The 20,485-nt window shown below is 53.5% G+C and overlaps 5 non-coding genes across 5 annotated transcripts; 2 read left to right on the forward strand and 3 right to left on the reverse strand.

Annotated features, from left to right (window-relative positions):
• Positions 1 to 164, reverse strand: LOC136119753 (U1 spliceosomal RNA). The gene has a single exon (XR_010655712.1). It is a non-coding gene; the product is annotated as a U1 spliceosomal RNA (small nuclear RNA).
• A 6,215-nt stretch (positions 165 to 6,379) lies between these two features.
• LOC136119765 (U1 spliceosomal RNA) lies at positions 6,380 to 6,543 on the forward strand. Its single transcript, XR_010655723.1, has one exon. It is a non-coding gene; the product is annotated as a U1 spliceosomal RNA (small nuclear RNA).
• A 4,856-nt stretch (positions 6,544 to 11,399) lies between these two features.
• Positions 11,400 to 11,489, reverse strand: TRNAY-GUA (transfer RNA tyrosine (anticodon GUA)). The gene is given in 2 exon segments: positions 11,400 to 11,435; positions 11,453 to 11,489. It is a non-coding gene; the product is annotated as a tRNA-Tyr (tRNA).
• A 3,582-nt stretch (positions 11,490 to 15,071) lies between these two features.
• On the forward strand, positions 15,072 to 15,161 carry TRNAY-GUA (transfer RNA tyrosine (anticodon GUA)). Its single transcript is given in 2 exon segments — positions 15,072 to 15,108; positions 15,126 to 15,161. It is a non-coding gene; the product is annotated as a tRNA-Tyr (tRNA).
• Positions 15,162 to 20,013: 4,852 nt separating this feature from the next.
• Positions 20,014 to 20,177, reverse strand: LOC136119470 (U1 spliceosomal RNA). Its single transcript, XR_010655472.1, has one exon. It is a non-coding gene; the product is annotated as a U1 spliceosomal RNA (small nuclear RNA).
• Positions 20,178 to 20,485: the final 308 nt, after the last annotated feature.

Here is a 20,485-nt window from a genome sequence, read left to right on the forward strand (position 1 = left end):
CAGGGGAAAGCGCGAACGCAGTCCCCCACTACCACAAATTATGCAGTCGAGTTTCCCACATTTGGGGAAATCGCAGGGGTCAGCACATCCGGAGTGCAATGGATAAGCCTCGCCCTGGGAAAACCACCTTCGTGATCATGGTATCTCCCCTGCCAGGTAAGTATGAGTTGCGGCTCGCGCCTCGTCCCACACCCTCGCGATCGCCCACCTCTTCACGCACGCTCACTTCCCTCACGCCCTCTCCGCGCCCTCCGCCCCTGCATGCCCCTCGCTCCGGGCTCGCCCACCCCGGGAACAACCTCGCGAGTCCTCGGCTGTCCACACGCAGGACGCGGAAGCCCAGCCGGAGTGGGACCAGCAGCCTCTGCGCGCCCCCTATCTGCATACGCCACGCCCCTCTCCGGAAGTCCCGCGCCTCTCAGCTTTCCCCAAGCCGGCTGAGGACAGCGGGGAGAACGCCGGAGGGATCTGCTCAGAGCCTTCGACTTAAAATGAACGTTAGGTTCTTGTTTAAAGTTACATTGAGGGGTTTCACTTTTCGCACCGTCTATGTCTAACCTTTTCCCCATTGGGAAATCGCTATGTTTGGGGGCACTTAGCCCTCAGGCGGCTTTCTAGTCTGTTACTTTCTCTTTGGCTTGTGTGGCCTCGAGGAGCTTAGGGCAGGTTTCCTTGACCTCCAGGTTTCTCTAGATAGGACCCAGGCGGAGTGGGACCAGCAGCCTCTGTGCGCCTCCTCTTCTACACCCGCCACGCCCCTGCCGGGACCTTTTCGGCGTCCCGTTCTTTCCCGCGGGAGATACGGACCTACTAATTCCCGACCGAGATGCGCCGGTGTCTCCGGAGGGAGGGCGTGGGCGAGCGGCGACGAGTCGGGACCTGGAGGGGGGACCCGGGAAGACAGGAGCTCGCGGCGCCCGGCGCCCTGCAGTTCAGGAGCAGGTCGGAGCTCGGGTGTGGTCTCACCTTCCTTTCAGTGAAAATGACACGGAACACAATGTCAATCAAATGTTAAATGGTAAGATCAGAGTTTCGTCATCAGTTTAACATGAAATTGTTTGAGTCCTCATCCATGATCTTTCGTTCAGATTATGCAGTAATCGAATCCTGCAACAGCAAAGAAAAACGAACAGAGACTATCAGGGCAAAGCGTTCCTGCAAGGGGTAGATGTGTGGGCCGGGAACGGGTGTTGAATGGTTTCCGAAAATCGAATGCACGGAATTGTCACGTTTTCGTCCTGAGGGACTAGGCTGCCTCTTTCAGCCGCCCGGATTTGTCTTTTCCTCTTCCATACGTGAAGATTCTTTCTCGAGATCAAGTGGATCCTCCCCAGACGTGAACAAAACGATTCAAGTATTGTGTGTCGACTTCCAGTGGACCTTGTGCTGCATTATACTACTGTGGTCGGTGCTACGGAGCAAAGCGAGGCTAGACACAGGACTGGAGACTATAGGGTCAGGGAAGGCTTCCTGAGGTCCTAACTGCGAAAAGATCAGAGCAAACGTACTGTAGCACCCTTTTTTCTTTTTCTTTTTTTCTTTTTTGGCTGCGCCGTGGGGCATGAGGGATCTTAAGTTCCCCAACCAGGGATGGAACCCACGCCCAGCTGCAGTGGAAGTGGGGAGGCTTAACCACACCACTGGACCGCCAGGGAAGTCCCAAGCACCCATTTTTGATTACTGGCTGTCTCAGGAAGTTTCCTTTCTTAGTGTGTGTTTCCTAAAAATAGAGCATTTTCTTATCTAAACCCAGGATAATTATAAAAATCAAGAAATTAGCATGGATGCAATATTATTATTTACTCTATAAACATTATTCCATTTCTATCAATTGTCTCAGGAATGTCCTTTATAGCAAAGGAAAATTCAACATCACACGTTGCATTCTGTATCCTGTCTCTTTAACCAATTTTAATCTGAAATAATCCCCAGGCCCATCGTTTTATTTCATTATGCAGGCATTTTTGAAAATTACAGGCCAGTTATTTTGTAGAATAGCCTTGGTTTTTAGGTTGTCCTGTATTTCCTCATAATTACATTCAAGTGTGCTTTTTTTTTTTTTTTTCTTTTTTGCGGTACGCGGGCCTCTCACTGTTGTGGCCTCTCCCGCTGCGGAGCACAGGCTCCGGACGCGCAAGCCCAGCAGCCATGGCTCACGGACCCAGCCGCTCCGGGGCATGTGGGATCCTCCCGGACCGGGGCACGAACCCGTGTCCCCTGCATCGGCAGGCGGACTCTCAACCACTGCGCCACCAGGGAAGCCCCTCGAGTGTGCATTTTTGACACGTAGACGACATAAATGGTACTGTATCTGTTTACATGTTGACTTATGTCCCTCCCCCTCCCCCCAAAAAATGCTGAAATCCTAACCCCTGGTACCCATGAATGCGACCTTATTTGGAAATAGAATCTTTGCACATACAATCAAGTTAAGGTGAGGTCAGTAGAGTGGGCCCTAATCCAATATGAATATTGTCCTTGTAAGAGGAAAATGCCATGTAAGGACAGAGACACGTAGGGATAACGCCATGTGATGACAAAGCACAGATTGGACTGATGTAGCTGCAAGTTAAGGATCGACTGTCACCACTAGAAGCGAGGAAGAAGCAAGGAAAGATTCTACCCAGACTCTCAGCGGGAGCATGGCCCTGCTGACTCCTTGAGTTTGGACTTGTAGCTTCCAGAACTGTGAGAGAATAAATTTCTGTTGTTTGAAACCACCCAGATTGTGGTACGTTATTATGACAGCCCTATCAAATTAATCCAGTGTCCTCCTCTGGGCATCACACTGCAGGCACGTGAAGTCAGTTTGTTCAGTTATTGGTGGTGTTAACATTGACTACTTGGTTAAGGTGGTGTATCAGTTATCCAGTGCCGTGTAACAAGCTACCCTAAAACTTAGTGATTTAAAATAGTGACCATGATATTTGCTCACCATTCTTTGCGTCAGCAACCGCAGCTGGGCTGAGCCGGGCAGTTCTGCGGCTCTGATGTAGGACCACTCGTGCAGCTGCAGTCAGCTTGTGGGACACTGGGGCGGCTCAGTCTGAGGGCCCTCAGTTGACATGATTCATCTTCACTCCCGTAATTTCATCGTCCAATAGGCTAAGTCAGGCTTCTTCTCATGGGGGTCTCAGGACAGCAAGTGAGAGCGACTCCCAACGAGCAACTGTTTTTCAGTCTTCTGCTCCCATCGCATTTACTAATGTTCCATTAGCCAAAGCAAGTCACGTAGCCAAGCCCAGAGTCAACATGGGAGGGTGCTGCAGAAGAACATGGTACCGGGGCCAGTATTGTAACCCTCTGCCACTGGGGGTGCTCACCAGGTCTGCCCCTTGTAATTATTAAGTAATTTGTGTGGAGATAATTGAGGATATGTAAATATCCGTTACAAAACCTTAACCCAATAGTTTTTAGTACCCACTGTTGACTTGCATTATGGTTGCCAAATGTTGATTTTCTAATTCTGTCACTCATTCTACATTTCTTAGTTGGCATTCCGTTGTAAGGAAGAATTTTCCTTCCTTCCCTATGTAATCAACATGAACTCATGGTTGTGTTTAGTTGTTTATAATCCATGACTGTTTTCGTTTATTTTGATGTTTGGTTGTTCTCATGCTGGGCCTATGAAAGACCCTTCAGGTTGGCTACTGTGTCCTTCTGACGCGTCCATATAATTTTTGGAGCATTTTCTGGCACAAGATAGTCCAGGCTCATCTTGTACCTTCCCTGACTCCTGAAAATCATCTGTTTCTCCAAAGAGCCCTGGTTCTTTTTAGTGGAGAATGACATTTAGAAAGCAAGATCAGGACAGTGGGTTTCCCTACACATGTCTATATCTATTAAAAATAATGGGCCCAGCAATAAAGACGCATACATAGACACTGGACTTGAGGACACGGGGAGGGGGAGGGTAAGCTGGGACGAAGTGAGAGAGTGGCATGGACATATATACACAACCAAATGTAAAATAAATAGCTAGTGGGAAGCAGCCGCAGAGCACAGGGAGATCAGCTCGGTGCTTTGTGTCCACCTAGAGGGGTGGGATAGGGAGGGTGGGAGGGAGACGCAAGAGGGAGGAGATATGGGGATATATGTATATGTGTAGCTGATTCACTTCGTTATACAGCAGAAACTAACACACCACTGTAAAGCAACTATACTCCAATAAAGATGTTTAAAAAAGGGGGGGGGGGGCCCAGGTACTTCCCTCGTGGCACAGTGGTCAAGAATCCGGCTGCCAATGCAGGGGACACGGCCTCGAGCCCTGGTCCGGGAAGATCCCACATGCCTCGCAGCGACTAAGCTCTTGCGCCACACCTACTGAGCCTGCGCTCTAGAGCCCGCGAGCCACAACTAACTGAGCCCGCGAGCCACAACTACTGGGCCCGTGTGCCACAACTACTAAAGCCTGCGTGCCACAACTACTGAAGCCCGCGCGCTTAGAGCCAGTGCTCCACAACAAGAGAAGCCACCGCGATGAGAAGCCCGCTCACCTCAATGAAGAGTAGTCCTAGCCCCCGCTCTCGCCGCAGCTAGAGAAAGCCGGCGCGCAGCAACGAAGACCCAATGCAGCCAAAACTAAATTAATTCATTAAAAAAAAAAAATAATGGGCCTATACTGATATCTTCAATTCCAATTTTCAACTTAACACCACATGGTTCCTCCTCGCCCTCCGCCATTCTGTATTTGTATCTCCTTTCTTCAACAGTGAGAACCTTGACTCCCAGCCTCCATTTACTCATTAGCTCAATCCTACAATACAACAGCATTGGTACAAAACTGTTACAACCACATAGCTATAAAATACCAACCTACTAGTATTTGCAGTTCTTGTCTTTAGAGTTGAAAACGGTTATGGTCAATGTACTGTGTTCAAAAGTCATTTCGGTTGGTTATTTCTACTCCAGTGTGGTTACACAAGTCATCTGAGATACAGTTAGGTTCATTTGTACTTATATCCAATTTTAGGGTCTTTTCCCCCTGTATTTTTTAAAAAATGTCATTTATCTTTGGCTGCGCTGGGTCTTTGTCGCTGCGCGTGGGCTTTCTCCCGTTGCGGCAAGCGGGGGCTACTGTTCGTTGTGGTGCGCGGGCTTCTCATTGCGGTGGCTTCTCTCGTTGCGGAGCCCTGGCTCTGAGCGGGCGGGCTTCAGTAGTTGTGGCTCGCGGCCTCTAGAGCGCAGGCTCAGAAGTTGCGGCGCACGGGCGTAGTTGCTCCGCGCGGCCTGTGGGATCTTCCCGGACCTAGGGCTCGAACCCGTGTCCCCTGCATTGGCAGGAGGATTCTTAACCATCGCGCCACCAGGGAAGTCCTCCCCCCCCCCCCCCGTATTTTTTTTTTTTTTTAAGCAGCAGTTTTTCTTTCTTTCCTTCTTCCTTCCTTCCTTGATTTTGGCTGTGCCGGATCTTAGTTGCGGCACGTGGGATCTTTAGTTGTGGCCTGTGGGATCTTTAGTTGCGGCATGTGAACCCTTAGTTGCGGCACGCATGCAGGGTCTAGTTCCGTGACCAGGAACCGAACCCCGGCCCCCTGCATTGGAAGTGCGGAGTCTTTCCCATTGGACCACGAGGGAAGTCCCTCCCCCTGTGTTTTAAAAACATATCCAAAATGTTAACAGAGATCCCCAAATAATTACATAGAAAGGTACGCTCAGAAAACCGTCACTCTCTCCTTGCACTCACCCATATAGGCAATTTCATCAGTTCCGGTTTAACACTCCTGGGTTTCTTTTTGACAGACGGTGTATAATTTTCTTTTTTTCACATTTTTCATAGACAAAGGGTAGCATACTACATATATGCGTGCACTTTATTTTTTTCACTTAACATCGTCAATGCGTCCTATCTAGAGAAACCTGGAGGTCAAGGAAACCTGCCCTAAAGCTCCTCGAGGCCACACAAGCCAAAGAGAAAGTAACAGACTAGAAAGCCGCCTGAGGGCTAAGTGCCCCCAAACATAGCGATTTCCCAATGGGGAAAAGGTTAGACATAGACGGTGCGAAAAGTGAAACCCCTCAATGTAACTTTAAACAAGAACCTAACGTTCATTTTAAGTCGAAGGCTCTGAGCAGATCCCTCCGGCGTTCTCCCCGCTGTCCTCAGCCGGCTTGGGGAAAGCTGAGAGGCGCGGGACTTCCGGAGAGGGGCGTGGCGTATGCAGATAGGGGGCGCGCAGAGGCTGCTGGTCCCACTCCGGCTGGGCTACCGCGTCCTGCGTGTGGACAGCCGAGGACTCGCGAGGTTGTTCCCGAGGTGGGCGAGCCCGGAGCGAGGGGCATGCAGGGGCGGAGGGCGCGGAGAGGGCGTGAGGGAAGTGAGCGTGCGTGAAGAGGTGGGCGATCGCGAGGGTGTGGGACGAGGCGCGAGCCGCAACTCATACTTACCTGGCAGGGGAGATACCATGATCACGAAGGTGGTTTTCCCAGGGCGAGGCTTATCCATTGCACTCCGGATGTGCTGACCCCTGCGATTTCCCCAAATGTGGGAAACTCGACTGCATAATTTGTGGTAGTGGGGGACTGCGTTCGCGCTTTCCCCTGGTGTTTGACTTGGTGGAAGAACAGACAAGAATTGCAGCGGTGAACGTCTCAAAGCCGTGCTTGGTTGTGCAGTGTCTCTACGTGCTACGTGTGCTGTGGTGTTTTCTTTTTTGTGTGGTTGCTGCGTATAGTCCGGCGCTCGTTCAGTTGCCGGGTGCTGTGCTGCGGAGTTTCCCGCAGATCGTTTTGTGCGATGAACACACAACGTGTCTTGCTTCGGTAGTCTGATAGCGGTTTTTTTCCGTTGGTTTAAGCCGTCTATCGCTTTCTTTTTCCGCGTGGCGTTTAGCCAGGCACGTCCGCGCTGCCACGTAGCGAAATACAGAAATCAACGTCTGTGAAGAAGGCAGTGCCTGCACAAACAATCCTTTGCCGCAGCTTGAGTGAAACCGGAGGCTCTCATACTAGCAGAAATCAGCTGACAGCACGCACTATGTAGGCCGGTATCGCCCGGAGTCCCGAAAGTAATGTAACTTGACTTATGAAATAGCTGGTAGAACCACCGACACGGGAAACAGAGCGCTGGAGAAAAGTAGCGTCAGGAGTACGGGGTTGATTGAATATAGAATGCCATATGTAAAATAACGGAAGTTACCTCTGAAGAACATTCAACTTCCATACGGCGTTCTGAAACAACGTAAAACGAAGAACAACCCGGAGTTCTACTCCACCTCGCACTGGCGCACTATTGTGAACGCCTGAGTTTATAAAACAAGCAAATTTAAACAGAAGTATGGAGGCAATTCCCTGACCGGTTGACCCCTTGTTTGTTTCCACTACCACTGTTCTCGGTTCAAGCCCTGGTCAGGAAACTGAGATTCCCGAAGCTTACGGGTTTAGCGAAAAGAACCTTAGGCAGGTATATATACAACACCTGCACCAACACACGCGCGTCCGCATACATGTAACTTATTGACCTCAGGCTTCAGAACAAACAGCAGAGTGGAAACTGTTCTCCAGCAGGTTCTGAGTGCAGGTAAGATGAGAAATACGGTACCCTTCGTCCAGAAAAATCACGGAACTCCCTGTTCAGCTTCATCAGCAACGTCTCTGAACCCCATTTGCGTGAGTCCTAGGGTGAGGGCTACCTACTAAGGACAGAATCAAAAACCCAAACGGAGCCCCTGAGCCCTGGGAGAGGGCGCCCCAGGCCACGCCCTCAGCCTCCAACCTAGCTAACTCTTTCAGTTCCTTACCACTTTAGGAGAATGGGATCATTTTTACAGATAGCAGGAAAAATGCAAGTCCAGTGTGTAAGCACCTTATTTTTCTCACATACCTGCCCCTTCAAGTCTTCGTGTACGGCTTCTGCTGATTGAAGCTGTAGGGGAGGCAAAACTGTACTTTTTACCCTTTGAGGGTCTCTGGCAGGGCCTGAGTATTAATGGATGTAAAACAGGAGGGGGGCACTTCCCTGAGGGTGCAGGGATTAAGAATCCGCCTGCCAAGGCAGGGGACACGGATTCGAGCCCTGGCCGGGACAGATCCCCACATGCCGCGGAGCAACTACGCCCGTGCGTCGCAACTACTGAGCCTGCGCTCTAGAGCCCACGAGCCACAACAACTGAGCCCGCGCGCCTAGAGCCCGTGCTCTGCAACAAGAGAAGCCACCGCAATGAGAAGCCCGCACACCGCAACGAAGACTAGCCCCGGGTCGCCGCAACTCGAGAAAGCTCGTGCACAGCGATTAATTTAAAAAAAACAAAAAAAAATTTTTTTAAACAGGAGGAAAACATGCAGATTTTTACATGTATGTAGATGAAAACCCAAATTAAGTGGGTCTCCGAGGAACCCTGGTTCCCTTTTTTTTTTAAATAAATTTTATTTTTGTCTGCGTTGGGCTTTCGGTGCGGCGCGCGGGCTTCGCATTGCAGTGGCTTCTCTTATTGCGGAGCACGGCGCGCAGGCTTCAGTAGTTGTGGCGCACGGGCTTAGTTGCTCCGCGGCATGTGGGATCTGCCCGGGCCAGGGCTCGACCCCGTGTCCCCTGCGTTGGCAGGCGGATTCTTAACCACTGCGCCACCAGGGAAGCCCCCCCTGGTTCCTTTCATTGGCCCTGGTTCCTTTTGTTGGAGAATGATACCGAGAGACCAAAATCTGGTGTGTCATTGCTGTTAGGCCCTGCACCTATTTTACTCAGTGGATTATATTCCGTTATTATCATTACCTTGATCTGGCAGTGGGAACCCTTTCCAATTGGCTCTTGTGTGCTTGACATGCCACCGAATCAGTCACTGTACGTTCCTTTACTTTTGGGCACAGTTGCATGCTCCAGGCTTGTATTTTCCCCACCTAAGAGCCTCGCCTCCCCTGGGGGCTGATAGGCCCCCTCCGTCCTCCTGCCCACAATGACTTTCTGTCGCAGTGAGGCTTACTGCGGAGCGATGGAGAAGGACCATCAGGTTTCTCAGGAGAGAGCACATCCAGGGCTCCACAAGGCCCATGGATATCCAGCCTCGGCTCCCCTCCTTCGCCCACGTACCCCGATTCCTTTGGCAGAGGCGGCTGCTTCCTGAAAGAGGTCAAGGTTCTGTGGACTTCCTGGAGAGGCACTCGAATCCAGAGGGAGGGGCAGAGGGCACAGGTGTCCAGGTTGGACTCCTTACAAACGTTTCTGATCCCACCTGGTGTGTGCCCACCGCCCAAGACCGCTAACCCACCCAGCAAAAGTCCCACAGAGGCACGGCAAGCCACACCAAAGTGGCCTTCCCTCAGCTGGGTGTGTCGCCGCTCCCTGACCGGGCAGCAGGCACCTCTGCCCCTCGGAGGGTGAGGGGCAGTGCCTCAGAGGTCCCCTGCTACTATTCTCTGTGACACCCAGACAAGAAGAGTTGGCCGTGCTGAGACTCACACTCCCCTGTGCCGGTCACCCAAACCCACGCACCCCGCCCACTCCCCCAAAGCCAGGTTCCCAAGGGTTCCACACCTCCACATCCCGTCGGGGGTATATCCAACGAAGGCCTGAGGTTCTCTCTTTGGTCCTCATCCGCTGGTCTCTGCAGATGGTGACATTTGAGGCTGAGGTCTTTCTGTAGCTCCAGAGCAATAGACTCTTCCCGAAGGTCACCTGTCAGACTGCAGTGGCACGGCCTCCCAGGCCCACGGAGACTCCACAGACTCCAGGTCAGCCCCTCTTAGTTAGCAGTGGGACCGTGAGGAGGGCTGAGGCCGCAGCGGGGGGGCAACCGTAGGAGCTTGCCAGGAGAGGAAGACGGGTGGGGAAATGCAGTCTCCGGTTTGAGAGACAGAACCAGAACCGAAAAAGGGCTTGTGGGCTCAGGGGTGGGCAGCGCTGGGCCCCTGAGGTTTCAGAGAGCCTCGCTCCCATCGGGGTTCTGCTGTGACTCCTCTCGGTGAGTCTCCGGCGTTTCCTTTCCACAGGAAGGGAGGGGCAAGGACCACCCGCGGCGTTCTTCTCGGCACCCACACATCCCACCCCAACCAGGCTCTGTCCGCAAGGTGAAGCTGCTCCTTCTTGCTGAAAGCCCGGCCCATTTCCTCTTGGGTGCTCTCTGCTTGGGCCTCAGCAGCTTCCTCTTGGCCCCGCCAATTCAGCCTTAAGGACCCAATAAAGGTAGCCAGCTGGTCAGAAGCCACAGGCCAGTGGTTTGTGCAAGGAGGTGAGGTTGAGAGCCCCTCCATGATGGCAGCTCCCCACCTGCCCACCACCCCACCCTCCACCCTTCTGCTCCCTGCCATCAGCCCCCATTGCCCCTGGCTCTCGGGGCTCTCTGAGCTCTGCCTGTGCTTTTGCTGTCAATCTTCCTTTCTCTCTCTTTCTCCCGCCCCACCCCCTTTCTATCTATCTATATATCTATCTATCTATCTATCTATCTATCTATCTATCTATCTATATATCATCTAATCTATCTATCTATCCATCTATCTATCTACCTATCATCTATCTATATCCATCAGATGTAGCAGAAGAATGGGTGCGGGCGTTTTCCCACCCTTGTACAGAGTGTGAGCGATCTTTGCTCTTTCGGCGGGAACTCAACCCCTCCAGCGGCTACCAGGAATAGGTGCGAAGGCATATGAAAGCTGTTTCCAGGGGGCCACACCACCCTCCTCCCCCTCAGACTGACAGGACACCTGAAAGGTTCTCATAGGCACTGTCAAGGCCCACTGAGAGCCCTGCTGCGTTTTGCTCCTGCCGGTGTCGGCTTCCGCGCAGGTACACAACTGTCAGTGTCTTGGAGGGTGGCAGAATGTGGCTTGGAAGATCTCGGGGTGGCACTTCTGCCCCACAAATAGATTAAGACGGTTGGGAAGGTTCTCTGTCTCCCTGGGTCTGTACCTGTAGAGACCATGGGAAAGACAGGGAAGGGGAGAGAGAGGTTGGGAGATTGAAAGACTGTGACTGGGAGAGACAGAGACAGTGACCTTCCTTTGGGGGGCAGAGCTGGGGACTGAGCCCGGGAGTGAGAGGGGGTTTCCAGGAAGGGTGCCGTAGTTGTCCCTGACCGTGTGATGGCCTGTGTGCTTGTCGGCCTCCAGGGCTTTGGATGGGCAGCTCCTGCGTGCCCACCTGTTTGGCAGGGATGTGCGCGTGTCGAGCAGAGCGGGGGCGGTGGGTGAATAAAAGTGGAGAGGGCGCGGGCCGCGGTGGGGCCGGCGGGGCTGCGCGCTAAGGCGGGAGCGACCGGGCTGCGGGCGGGCGTGTGGCCTGCGGGCGGGAGGAAGGCGCAGGCGTGTTCCCCGGCCACGGCCCCCACGTGGCTGTGCGGGCGGCCCCCAAAGGCTTTCCCGCCTGTGGCCGGGGAGAGAGGATGCTGCGCTGCCTCAGGGCCTTGGGCGGGGCTTGGCCCCGGGGGGGTGGGGCCCTTCACGAGGGCGCAAAAGCGACGGGCACCTCCTTCGAGCCGGAATCGAACCAGCGACCTAAGGATGTCCACACGTGTCGGCTCTACAGTCCTCCGCTCTACCAGCTGAGCTATCGAAGGGTGCGCGCCGCCAGGCCCGGGCCCTTAACTCTTTCTGGAAATCCCGGAGCACGGCACTGGGACGCCCGAGGTGAGACAGGCCCAGGGCTGTTTGGAGATGAGCTCGAACAGGCGAGGGCAAAAATGGGCTGAAACTTTCTTTTGCTGAAAGCAAGGCGAGACCGGACCCGAGCCCCGACCCACCCCTTCAACTGCGGGGCGCCGCGCGCCGCGAGCTCCCGTCTTCCCGGGTTCCCCCTCCAGGTCTCGATTCGTCGCCGCGCGCCCACGCTCCCCCGCCACGAGACACTCGTTCCGGTGTCCCCCACGGGGAAGAACAGGGCGCTGGGAAGGTCGCGCTGGGGGCGTGGCGTATGTAGATGAGGGGGGCCGCAGAGGCTGCTGGTCCCACTCCGCCTGGGCCTCCGCGTCCTGCGTGTGGACACGCAGAGGCTGCCGGTTGTTCCCCGGGTGGGCGAAGTCGGGCGAGGGGCGTGCAGCGGCGGAGGGCGCGGAGGCGGCGTGAGCGAAGTGACCGTGCGTGCAGAGTGGGGCAGCCTCTTAGGTATAGGCCAAGGAGGGGGTGAATCCTGGTAGCGGCAGTGTTTACACAGGGTCCGGAGTTCTTTAGTTAGCAGTATGTAATTTTCCGGGATGAAAATTCTTACGTTGTTCTTGGGCTGTTTCGACAGGTGCAGTTTTTCCAAATGTGAGAAGATTGAATGCGTCGTTCCTGTTAGGACAAACGTTAAAGCTTTTCTCTGGTTTATTCTCTGTCTTTAAAACAAGTACATGTTTTTATGTATTGGGGCCTTGAAGTACTGCGTTTTATCAATGCTGAGTCATTCGTGGCTGGAGGGGGAGAAGCTTTTTAACTATACTAATTTGTTTATCGTTTTTACAGTTTAAAATTGTAGGCCGGACTTGCCATGCCGACTGTCAGCCTAAAGCTGGATCTGCTCTTCCGAGCCCTGGGCCGGACCTACACTGCGGGAGAATTTGGTGAACTATGTTCTTGGGCTGCCAAGAAGTTCATTCAGGTTGTTCCATAACATCTTTACTTTGGTATTAAAGTAATGGAGGTCTGCTAATAATCACCAATATTGTTCGACTTACAAACCATGTCTGTATACTTTGAGTGCATAGTGGAATTGACTGGAATAATGTAACCTTAAGAATCACTCTTTTCAGTTTAGCTCATTTCCAATGTCAGTTATTCTAGAAAACTTAAGTGTCAAGTTCTTGTATAAATTACAGTCTGGGGCCCTCCTCCTGATTTTTTCTTCACTGACGTGTTCTGGGAGGCCTTTTTTTTTTTTTTTTTTTTTTGCGGTACGCGGGCCTCTCACTGTTGTGGCCTCTCCCGTTGCGGAGCAACAGGCTCCAGACGCGCAGGCTCAGCGGCCATGGCTCACGGGCCCAGCCGCATCCGCAGCATGTGGGATCTTCCCGGACCAGGGCACGAGTCCGCGTCCCCTGCATCAGCAGGCGGACTCTCAACCACTGCGCCACCAGGGAAGCCCAAGACTAGATTCTCATATGCATACCCATTGGTGAGGGGCCGGGGGGAGGCGGGGAGAGAGAGACAGAGGGGTGGAGAAATTAACCATTTAAGAGCAAGACATGTCTGCAACAGATCTGGTTTCCTATATTTTTTTACCCTCAATGCTAATAGTGATCCTGACAGGACTTTAGAACCTATATTACCCATGCTTACTCAATACGTTGATATTGAAGAGGGTGGTTCCTCCAGCTAGTATTGGAAAAGAGCAGACAGCTATAAGGGAGACTTTTAAAAATAACCCAGGGTCTCTTAAGTGACTGTTGTGTGGCCACAAGACTTTTAGCTGATTCAGTCCAATCAGCAACTGCCAGACCAATCCTGTCCTTATTGCCAGACTCTTGAGGAGAATAACATCTCCTGCCAACCCAGCGAATCCTCTCCACAAAGGTAGAAAGAAAAGAAGTCAACATTTTTATTGAAAAGCCACTAAACCAGACTGTAATGTGCATCACAAGAAACCCACCAAAGAGACTGCAAAGACAGTATACAATTCAGCTTGGGCTGCCATAACAAAATACCACTGACTGGGGTGAGGCTTAAATAATGGATATGTTTCTCAGTTCCAGAAGCTGTAAATCCAAGACCAAGATATTGTCAGCTTTGCTTTCTCCGGAGGCTTCCCCTTGTCTTGCAGCCATCCCTGACGTCTCTAATGAAGGACACCAGTCATACTGAATTACAGCCCCACCTTTATGACCTCATTTAAACTTAATTACTCCCTTAAAGGCCCTGTCTCCAAATACACTCAGATGGGGGCTAGGGCCTCAACATATGAATTTGGGGTGGGGGGACACAATTCATCCCATAACAATAAGTATGTTCCCTGTTATATAAGCAGGTAGATACAACTTATTACATAGATGTTCTCAAGAACTTGTCCTCAATAGGAGGACTTGACAACACCATTTGCTACACATAGTTCATCCTAAATTCAACTGGTAATTGGAGTGGCCATCTGTGTGCCTTTATCCAAAGAGAAATAAAACTCGTATCTCCATGACAAGCAAGTGGTTATGACCTGGAGCCAGCCACCTAAGCTAAACTCCCAGAGGTAGAGGGAGATGGAGCACTACCTTCCTTAATGTTCACATTTCAAAAAGATGGTTTCAAGGCCCTCCAGACAAACATTCTCAGGTTGTAAAACTGGCAAAGGATACATTTAACTGTTAATAACATTTACATATATATCTCAAACGGAGAGAATCAGTATTAGCAAATTTTCTAAGAATGAGGGAGAAATATCTTTCCCTTTTGGCACCAAGGGGAAATTCTTTTTTTCCTTCCCATTTCGTATTCACTCTCACATCACACTTGTTCCAGTGCCGGTGAGGTCAGGGAAGGTCTGAACATAAGGGACTTCGGATGGTGAAACGGCAACATTATCACTCGAGGAAAGGTCCACCTCATAAAATACAACCGCAGTCTCCTGTTTCTTCCTGGGCACATCTTAAGCAATCTGGGGACTTTCTCCATACAGCATTCAAGAACGGTCTTACCAAACAGCCAGAGTGTTGCCTAGTTTCCCAAACGTATCAAAAAAAAAAAATGCATAAGTCCCCATTTCTGGAAGGGAGTCATAAATAGCCCACCCGGGGAACAACCGGCAGCCTCTGCGTGTCCACACGCAGGACGCGGAGGCCCAGGCGGAGTGGGACCAGCAGCCTCTGCGGCCCCCCTCATCTACATACGCCACGCCCCCAGCGCGACCTTCCCAGCGCCCTGTTCTTCCCCGTGGGGGACACCGGAACGAGTGTCTCGTGGCGGGGGAGCGTGGGCGCGCGGCGACGAATCGAGACCTGGAGGGGGAACCCGGGAAGACGGGAGCTCGCGGCGCGCGGCGCCCCGCAGTTGAAGGGGTGGGTCGGGGCTCGGGTCCGGTCTCGCCTTGCTTTCAGCAAAAGAAAGTTTCAGCCCATTTTTGCCCTCGCCTGTTCGAGCTCATCTCCAAACAGCCCTGGGCCTGTCTCACCTCGGGCGTCCCAGTGCCGTGCTCCGGGATTTCCAGAAAGAGTTAAGGGCCCGGGCCTGGCGGCGCGCACCCTTCGATAGCTCAGCTGGTAGAGCGGAGGACTGTAGAGCCGACACGTGTGGACATCCTTAGGTCGCTGGTTCGATTCCGGCTCGAAGGAGGTGCCCGTCGCTTTTGCGCCCTCGTGAAGGGCCCCACCCCCCCGGGGCCAAGCCCCGCCCAAGGCCCTGAGGCAGCGCAGCATCCTCTCTCCCCGGCCACAGGCGGGAAAGCCTTTGGGGGCCGCCCGCACAGCCACGTGGGGGCCGTGGCCGGGGAACACGCCTGCGCCTTCCTCCCGCCCGCAGGCCACACGCCCGCCCGCAGCCCGGTCGCTCCCGCCTTAGCGCGCAGCCCCGCCGGCCCCACCGCGGCCCGCGCCCTCTCCACTTTTATTCACCCACCGCCCCCGCTCTGCTCGACACGCGCACATCCCTGCCAAACAGGTGGGCACGCAGGAGCTGCCCATCCAAAGCCCTGGAGGCCGACAAGCACACAGGCCATCACACGGTCAGGGACAACTACGGCACCCTTCCTGGAAACCCCCTCTCACTCCCGGGCTCAGTCCCCAGCTCTGCCCCCCAAAGGAAGGTCACTGTCTCTGTCTCTCCCAGTCACAGTCTTTCAATCTCCCAACCTCTCTCTCCCCTTCCCTGTCTTTCCCATGGTCTCTACAGGTACAGACCCAGGGAGACAGAGAACCTTCCCAACCGTCTTAATCTATTTGTGGGGCAGAAGTGCCACCCCGAGATCTTCCAAGCCACATTCTGCCACCCTCCAAGACACTGACAGTTGTGTACCTGCGCGGAAGCCGACACCGGCAGGAGCAAAACGCAGCAGGGCTCTCAGTGGGCCTTGACAGTGCCTATGAGAACCTTTCAGGTGTCCTGTCAGTCTGAGGGGGAGGAGGGTGGTGTGGCCCCCTGGAAACAGCTTTCATATGCCTTCGCACCTATTCCTGGTAGCCGCTGGAGGGGTTGAGTTCCCGCCGAAAGAGCAAAGATCGCTCACACTCTGTACAAGGGTGGGAAAACGCCCGCACCCATTCTTCTGCTACATCTGATGGATATAGATAGATGATAGGTAGATAGATAGATGGATAGATAGATAGATTAGATGATATATAGATAGATAGATAGATAGATAGATAGATAGATAGATATATAGATAGATAGAAAGGGGGTGGGGCGGGAGAAAGAGAGAGAAAGGAAGATTGACAGCAAAAGCACAGGCAGAGCTCAGAGAGCCCCGAGAGCCAGGGGCAATGGGGGCTGATGGCAGGGAGCAGAAGGGTGGAGGGTGGGGTGGTGGGCAGGTGGGGAGCTGCCATCATGGAGGGGCTCTCAACCTCACCTCCTTGCACAAACCACTGGCCTGTGGCTTCTGACCAGCTGGCTACCTTTATTGGGTCCTTAAGGCTGAATTGGCGGGGCCAAGAGGAAGCTGCTGAGGCCCAAGCAGAGAGCACCCAAGAGGAAATGGGCCGGGCTTTCAGCAAGAAGGAGCAGCTTCACCTTGCGGACAGAGCCTGGTTGGGGTGGGATGTGTGGGTGCCGAGAAGAACGCCGCGGGTGGTCCTTGCCCCTCCCTTCCTGTGGAAAGGAAACGCCGGAGACTCACCGAGAGGAGTCACAGCAGAACCCCGATGGGAGCGAGGCTCTCTGAAACCTCAGGGGCCCAGCGCTGCCCACCCCTGAGCCCACAAGCCCTTTTTCGGTTCTGGTTCTGTCTCTCAAACCGGAGACTGCATTTCCCCACCCGTCTTCCTCTCCTGGCAAGCTCCTACGGTTGCCCCCCCGCTGCGGCCTCAGCCCTCCTCACGGTCCCACTGCTAACTAAGAGGGGCTGACCTGGAGTCTGTGGAGTCTCCGTGGGCCTGGGAGGCCGTGCCACTGCAGTCTGACAGGTGACCTTCGGGAAGAGTCTATTGCTCTGGAGCTACAGAAAGACCTCAGCCTCAAATGTCACCATCTGCAGAGACCAGCGGATGAGGACCAAAGAGAGAACCTCAGGCCTTCGTTGGATATACCCCCGACGGGATGTGGAGGTGTGGAACCCTTGGGAACCTGGCTTTGGGGGAGTGGGCGGGGTGCGTGGGTTTGGGTGACCGGCACAGGGGAGTGTGAGTCTCAGCACGGCCAACTCTTCTTGTCTGGGTGTCACAGAGAATAGTAGCAGGGGACCTCTGAGGCACTGCCCCTCACCCTCCGAGGGGCAGAGGTGCCTGCTGCCCGGTCAGGGAGCGGCGACACACCCAGCTGAGGGAAGGCCACTTTGGTGTGGCTTGCCGTGCCTCTGTGGGACTTTTGCTGGGTGGGTTAGCGGTCTTGGGCGGTGGGCACACACCAGGTGGGATCAGAAACGTTTGTAAGGAGTCCAACCTGGACACCTGTGCCCTCTGCCCCTCCCTCTGGATTCGAGTGCCTCTCCAGGAAGTCCACAGAACCTTGACCTCTTTCAGGAAGCAGCCGCCTCTGCCAAAGGAATCGGGGTACGTGGGCGAAGGAGGGGAGCCGAGGCTGGATATCCATGGGCCTTGTGGAGCCCTGGATGTGCTCTCTCCTGAGAAACCTGATGGTCCTTCTCCATCGCTCCGCAGTAAGCCTCACTGCGACAGAAAGTCATTGTGGGCAGGAGGACGGAGGGGGCCTATCAGCCCCCAGGGGAGGCGAGGCTCTTAGGTGGGGAAAATACAAGCCTGGAGCATGCAACTGTGCCCAAAAGTAAAGGAACGTACAGTGACTGATTCGGTGGCATGTCAAGCACACAAGAGCCAATTGGAAAGGGTTCCCACTGCCAGATCAAGGTAATGATAATAACGGAATATAATCCACTGAGTAAAATAGGTGCAGGGCCTAACAGCAATGACACACCAGATTTTGGTCTCTCGGTATCATTCTCCAACAAAAGGAACCAGGGCCAATGAAAGGAACCAGGGGGGGCTTCCCTGGTGGCGCAGTGGTTAAGAATCCGCCTGCCAACGCAGGGGACACGGGGTCGAGCCCTGGCCCGGGCAGATCCCACATGCCGCGGAGCAACTAAGCCCGTGCGCCACAACTACTGAAGCCTGCGCGCCGTGCTCCGCAATAAGAGAAGCCACTGCAATGCGAAGCCCGCGCGCCGCACCGAAAGCCCAACGCAGACAAAAATAAAATTTATTTAAAAAAAAAAGGGAACCAGGGTTCCTCGGAGACCCACTTAATTTGGGTTTTCATCTACATACATGTAAAAATCTGCATGTTTTCCTCCTGTTTAAAAAAATTTTTTTTTGTTTTTTTTAAATTAATCGCTGTGCACGAGCTTTCTCGAGTTGCGGCGACCCGGGGCTAGTCTTCGTTGCGGTGTGCGGGCTTCTCATTGCGGTGGCTTCTCTTGTTGCAGAGCACGGGCTCTAGGCGCGCGGGCTCAGTTGTTGTGGCTCGTGGGCTCTAGAGCGCAGGCTCAGTAGTTGCGACGCACGGGCGTAGTTGCTCCGCGGCATGTGGGGATCTGTCCCGGCCAGGGCTCGAATCCGTGTCCCCTGCCTTGGCAGGCGGATTCTTAATCCCTGCACCCTCAGGGAAGTGCCCCCCTCCTGTTTTACATCCATTAATACTCAGGCCCTGCCAGAGACCCTCAAAGGGTAAAAAGTACAGTTTTGCCTCCCCTACAGCTTCAATCAGCAGAAGCCGTACACGAAGACTTGAAGGGGCAGGTATGTGAGAAAAATAAGGTGCTTACACACTGGACTTGCATTTTTCCTGCTATCTGTAAAAATGATCCCATTCTCCTAAAGTGGTAAGGAACTGAAAGAGTTAGCTAGGTTGGAGGCTGAGGGCGTGGCCTGGGGCGCCCTCTCCCAGGGCTCAGGGGCTCCGTTTGGGTTTTTGATTCTGTCCTTAGTAGGTAGCCCTCACCCTAGGACTCACGCAAATGGGGTTCAGAGACGTTGCTGATGAAGCTGAACAGGGAGTTCCGTGATTTTTCTGGACGAAGGGTACCGTATTTCTCATCTTACCTGCACTCAGAACCTGCTGGAGAACAGTTTCCACTCTGCTGTTTGTTCTGAAGCCTGAGGTCAATAAGTTACATGTATGCGGACGCGCGTGTGTTGGTGCAGGTGTTGTATATATACCTGCCTAAGGTTCTTTTCGCTAAACCCGTAAGCTTCGGGAATCTCAGTTTCCTGACCAGGGCTTGAACCGAGAACAGTGGTAGTGGAAACAAACAAGGGGTCAACCGGTCAGGGAATTGCCTCCATACTTCTGTTTAAATTTGCTTGTTTTATAAACTCAGGCGTTCACAATAGTGCGCCAGTGCGAGGTGGAGTAGAACTCCGGGTTGTTCTTCGTTTTACGTTGTTTCAGAACGCCGTATGGAAGTTGAATGTTCTTCAGAGGTAACTTCCGTTATTTTACATATGGCATTCTATATTCAATCAACCCCGTACTCCTGACGCTACTTTTCTCCAGCGCTCTGTTTCCCGTGTCGGTGGTTCTACCAGCTATTTCATAAGTCAAGTTACATTACTTTCGGGACTCCGGGCGATACCGGCCTACATAGTGCGTGCTGTCAGCTGATTTCTGCTAGTATGAGAGCCTCCGGTTTCACTCAAGCTGCGGCAAAGGATTGTTTGTGCAGGCACTGCCTTCTTCACAGACGTTGATTTCTGTATTTCGCTACGTGGCAGCGCGGACGTGCCTGGCTAAACGCCACGCGGAAAAAGAAAGCGATAGACGGCTTAAACCAACGGAAAAAAACCGCTATCAGACTACCGAAGCAAGACACGTTGTGTGTTCATCGCACAAAACGATCTGCGGGAAACTCCGCAGCACAGCACCCGGCAACTGAACGAGCGCCGGACTATACGCAGCAACCACACAAAAAAGAAAACACCACAGCACACGTAGCACGTAGAGACACTGCACAACCAAGCACGGCTTTGAGACGTTCACCGCTGCAATTCTTGTCTGTTCTTCCACCAAGTCAAACACCAGGGGAAAGCGCGAACGCAGTCCCCCACTACCACAAATTATGCAGTCGAGTTTCCCACATTTGGGGAAATCGCAGGGGTCAGCACATCCGGAGTGCAATGGATAAGCCTCGCCCTGGGAAAACCACCTTCGTGATCATGGTATCTCCCCTGCCAGGTAAGTATGAGTTGCGGCTCGCGCCTCGTCCCACACCCTCGCGATCGCCCACCTCTTCACGCACGCTCACTTCCCTCACGCCCTCTCCGCGCCCTCCGCCCCTGCATGCCCCTCGCTCCGGGCTCGCCCACCTCGGGAACAACCTCGCGAGTCCTCGGCTGTCCACACGCAGGACGCGGTAGCCCAGCCGGAGTGGGACCAGCAGCCTCTGCGCGCCCCCTATCTGCATACGCCACGCCCCTCTCCGGAAGTCCCGCGCCTCTCAGCTTTCCCCAAGCCGGCTGAGGACAGCGGGGAGAACGCCGGAGGGATCTGC

This window comes from Phocoena phocoena, chromosome 2 (assembly GCF_963924675.1).
Source record: "Phocoena phocoena chromosome 2, mPhoPho1.1, whole genome shotgun sequence".
Taxonomy (NCBI): domain Eukaryota; kingdom Metazoa; phylum Chordata; class Mammalia; order Artiodactyla; family Phocoenidae; genus Phocoena; species Phocoena phocoena.